General features: G+C 37.2%; 1 non-coding gene across 1 annotated transcript; it reads right to left on the minus strand.

Moving 5' to 3' along the window:
• Positions 1–3649: 3649 nt before the first annotated feature.
• Trnas-aga lies at positions 3650–3731 on the minus strand. Its single transcript has one exon. It is a non-coding gene; the product is annotated as a tRNA-Ser (tRNA).
• Positions 3732–5414: the final 1683 nt, after the last annotated feature.

Genomic DNA, 5414 nt, shown 5'->3' on the forward strand with positions numbered 1-5414 from the left:
TAGTGAGGTAACCCAATCACAAAAGAAGTCACTAGATATGCACTCACTGATAAGTGGATATTAGCCCAGAAACTTAGAATACCCAAGATACATCTTGCAAAACACAAGAAAACCAAGAAGGATGACCATTGTGTGGATACTTCATTCCTCCTTAGAATAAGGAACAAAATACCCGTGAAAGGATATAGGTACACAGACCCCACAGTTATACGGACCCGACTGCTACTTTGATTATTTTAAAAGAAAAGCACTGTGAATGATCCGTGCAGTTCCTGATTCAAAAATACAGACAAAAGAGCAGAGAGCAATTTAGCGATGGCCTTGCCTGTCAGAAGGAGTCTACAACTGTAGCTTTCATGTTCTCAGCAGCAGCAGAAACATGGAGGACACATTTAAGGACGGCACTGCCTATAAATTGCAGTCATTTTTTGGCATCTTCACTCCTGAGATGAACAGCGGAGAAAAGCACACCCACAGCATTTGCTAAATAAGGGCCATGGAAATTATCATGCGAACTCATCCATCTTCTCTTTCTGACAGCCTTGGGAGAGGCTCCTTGCTAATCCAGCAAACACTTGTTTTACATCATGCAGGCAGTGTCATGGAGTTCATAAAGCAACGTGGTAAAGATTTCTCAGTCACTTTAACATTTTTTAAAAATAGTGAATATATTACTCTACAATTTAACTCCTTAATTATAAAAATATTAAAAATAAAATGAATTTTTAAAAATCACATGTAAAAAGGGGGTGGCAAAATACAATATGTGAGAGGAAATTCATCTGTTATTGAAGAGAAGATCTTGTTGGCCCTCCCCATGTCCTTCAACAAGGGAACACAGGTGTGCATGTCTCCAGCGGACCCTCTAGACTGAATCCTACTAGCTCTATGTTGGAGTAGTTTCCAAAGGCAATTTCTGTATTCTGGAGACTAACTCCCTGTTCTTCCCACCTCCTACAACAACAAATCAATATTTAATTATAGCACAAACTAGTTTTAATTTCTCTGTCTACTAGCTCCCAGGGTTTGCAAATATTTGGGAATATGACTATGATAAAAGCAATTTCCATCCCTCCCACCTGAAGGTAAGGTTCTATTTCTGGTGATGACTTTGTTTCCATTTTTCAGTTTTCAAAGAAACCCAGCCTGTGGTTTGTGTTTGTGTGTTTATTTGAAGAAAGAAGTCTTGGTGAGCAAAAGTGGACCAACATTAAGGATAGAATTATCAACACAAAATGTCAAATTTCAAGACTGTTCCAGGCTAGGAAAGCTTGGGTAGCATTCATAAAACCCTGGGTTTGATTCCCCAGAACCACATAAGTGTGGTGGTACATCCCTGTAATTCTATCACATGATCAATGAAGCTATATAGTGAGCTTGAAACCCGCCTGGATTAGAACATCCATCTAAAAGCAATGTACAAATACAATACTGTGATTTAACAGTGTTCTTTTGAGTAGTATAGTTTTATCAATGCTCTCTTGAGCAGTCTAGTTTTTTTCCTACTTACTTTTTCCAACATAAGGTTTTTATTGATTCTTTGGGAATATTACATCATGTGCAGCACACACCAATCACACTTATTTCCCAGTCCTTTCATGTGCACTCAAACTCCCCAAAAGCCTAAGTCCAATTTGTGTTATCTATATACTCACTGGAGCATGATCAAATTTTCAGTGGCCTGCCCCTTAGACAGAACTGAGTGGTTTCCCTTCTGTATCCCTGCCAGAAGCAATCAATTGTGTAGAGCTAAGAGTTCTTGTCAGTGGCTTCTTATTTAAGCTGCTACTTTGGGGTGGAGTGGGGGTTGGGATGAAGGTAAGGGTTGTCACTGAAGCCTTCCATGTCCCTCTTTCTCAACTATGTGTTTGTAATCATTGATATCACTGCCAAAGCATCTTCTTGCTCTTTACAGTCACCAGGAGCATGAAACATGGGATTCCACATGGTTTCTGGTACAGTACAGACCACCAAAATGACTCCAGGCTGCAGTGAGCCCATGGACCCAGACAGGATATTATCCCCAGAGGCAGCCCAGACTTTGGACCTCAGGTAACAGACATCTCCCAGGTTGGCCTTTGGTGGTAAAAACAGGCAACAGACATCATCACAGACCCCACTGAGGTAGGAGCATGGGCCCAACATGGCCCTCAGTGGCAGCATGGATCCAAGCATTTCTGAGGATGATCACAAGACACCCTTGATTCCTACAAGATAACTTTGAACCTTCACATCCATGAGGATGCCATATGATAGGGGAAGTAAAAAGCCAGTCAGCAGCACTAAGAGATGAAGTGATTTCTTTAGCATAGAATATATGAATGGGACTTCCTTTTTGCCCCTGAGTGTTCGTGTGATCTTCTATAACAGTGTTTTTCAACCTGTTAGTCACATCCTTTTGGGGGTTGCATATTAGATATCCTGTATATGAGATATTTACATTATGATTCATAACAGTGGGAAATTACAGTTATGAGGTAGCAATGGAATAATTTTATAGATGGGGGTCACTATAACATAAAGAACTGTATTAAAGGCTCACAGAATTAGGTAGGTTAAAAACAACTGCTCCATAGTCTCTTCTTTTTGCATGTTTGCTTTGGAATCCCTTCTGAAAACACGTCACTTTCTTTTTGTCCCAGAAGTTACTTTTCTACCCTTACTTTTATGGAATTAAAAATATAATACATGAGTTAATTTTATAAGAAAACAATGAAGCAATAAGGAAGTTTTAGAATTTTTGAAAATTCACAGGGTCTAGAAATTAAAAACCTAAACCTGTACAACTTAAGACAATGACTCTTATTTATATATTTATATGGAATCCTCCATAAACACATTATCTGTCTATGTCTATAGCTATATAGATAAGTAGATAGATATTACATATAGTGACTTATAATTAAAAACATAAAAAATGCAGTCATATATTAGCAGAAAAATAAATTGTAAAAGGTAGTAGCTCTAAATATGTAAGTCACAACAGTTTTGATTTATAATCAAAAATATAATACTGTGAGAAAAATATAAGCCGGTTCATAACACATTATTATTGTGTAAAGGCAAAATTTCTTTAAACACTAAAATAGTAAACCCCAAATTCTTTATTCAGAGTACCCTAAACAACACAACATATTGGAAAATGATTTAAACAATTCTACCAAAAATTAATTGTTATAAAAAGCAATTGCTATTGTACAATGTTTACAAACCATGGGCCAAATAACATACTTTAACATGGAGACTGTGTGAGATATGTCCATTGTTGAGGGGACCTGCCCATCATCACATGTACTGACATGGATCACAGAGTTGGATGAAGGCCAAAGACTTATGATCTGTGACATTGTAACTCTCTCTTACTGTTTGGGGGGGTCAAAAGCTGATGGTCTCTGGAGACTTAACTCTTACTGTTCTGTGCTAATACGTGCTTGTTTCTCATTCCTAGCTCTCACTATTTGTGTTTTATTAAGTTCCTAGCTCTCACTATTTGTGTTTTATTAAGTACCTACTTTTTTTCTTTTGTTTTTTCAAGACAGAGTTTCTCTGTGTAGCCCTGGCTGTCCTGGAACTCANACCTGCCTCTGCCTCCCAAGTGCTGGGATTAAAGGCATGTGCCACCATTGCCTGGCAAAACATTCCTTTTGACCATAGTCAGCAGGATTTGAACCTGCGTGGGGAGACCTCAGTGGATTTCTAGTCCATTGCCTTAACCACTTGGCCACGACTACTGGTTATATTTTATTATTTTAAATTAATTACTGTATTAATTCCCTTACTCTGCAGCTCTTTAACCATTTAATAAAGCCTGGTTTCTCTTCTTTATAGCCCAAGGACTTCTCATTGGCCAAGTGAGAGGCTTAGAACTCATTAACTCTTCGTGAGCCACAGAGAAAAGAAAGGAATAGAATTAAAATCTTTTATATGGGCAATATGCACAAACACATACACATTCATACATGTGCACATTCCAGTCAGGCCAGATCACCTGTCTTTTCAGCTCCACAAGTGTTCATGTATACTTACATATATGTACATATACTAACACATGCATTTATAGATAGACACACACATATATACATTTGGACAGATGGGTCAGAGCCCCTCCCACCACCACCAAGACATACACATACATTTGATCAGTGAATGGGGCAGAGGCCCGGATGTCACCACTTTATTTCTTTTCTCTGGCCTTTTTATATTTTCTTAGACAAATGTTCTTTAGAAAATTACCTCATAGATAAAATGTTACACAAAAGGTGAGTTATAGAAGGATGTCAATAGTTAAGTTCAAAGCAGTGTTTCATTCTATAAGCTCATTATATGTTCAAAGCAACAGTTTCACATGGCCTAATTTTATCATAGTGTACACCTGTGTCTTCAACCTTGAACCTGACCTAGAATGAATGTGTCAGGAGTCAGGAGTATCACTAATGAGTTTGAGACCGGACAACTTTACTTAGCAAGAACTATACCCAAGGCAGGGAAATATTATTAACTTGATATCCATAGATTTGAGTGTGTGAGTAGAATGCAAGGGATCTATGGGATTGGGAAGGAAAAATTGTATCCTTATTTTTATCAGACTTTGATATTTGACATTTCCTTACATAGTGAATGACATCTGCATACAGTTATTAAATGGTGTTTTGGTGGTTGGTTTGGGTTTTAGTTTCTTGCAACTGTTTGATGGGTTGGCCCCAAATTCTTGATCTTTTTGCCTCTACCTCCCAAGTCCTGGAATTACAAGTATATTCCACCAGATCCAGTTATATACAGATTTGTTTGTTTACTCTGTTTTTCTGATGTTGGAGATCAACCCTAGGGACTTGTACATGCTAGGCCAGTATCACACCACTACATAACATCTCCAGCTCTGCATCCAATTTTATTAATATCTAAAATATTGGCAACCAATGGAAATCATAGGTTTATTTTTTTCCAAATTAGTTGTTGCAGAGACCTCAAAATTGTATTTTTCTAATCAGTTCTTCAAAAATATGACTTCTCCTAGGCCTTGATAGCTTTGATTACAGTGGTTTAATTAAGAAGCATATATACCATACAACTAAATTTTATTTAATATAAGTGGTTTTGTTGTAAATGCTTGTATCATTTTTATTCATTCATTTAAGCTCTTACTCTGAGGAGGATTCAAAAGGCTGTGTCAAATCACTAGTGTACACCCTGGGATAGAAAACTGTGAATGTTAACTTCAAGATATAATGTAGATGTTTTGGCTAGGAGTTAAGAGCTTAATCCAACATGGTATAAAACTGTCTACTGATATAACTTGATATGAATGCAGAGTTCGAGAAGTTGTTATGAGTACAGGTCTTAAAAACATAGAAGTAGGATAAGATTACATGGCTCTCAAATTATATACCTAGTTCTTATTTTAAAAAAAAAAAATC

The sequence above is a fragment of the Mus pahari genome, chromosome X (genome assembly GCF_900095145.1).
Source record: "Mus pahari chromosome X, PAHARI_EIJ_v1.1, whole genome shotgun sequence".
Classification (NCBI taxonomy): Eukaryota; Metazoa; Chordata; class Mammalia; order Rodentia; family Muridae; genus Mus; species Mus pahari.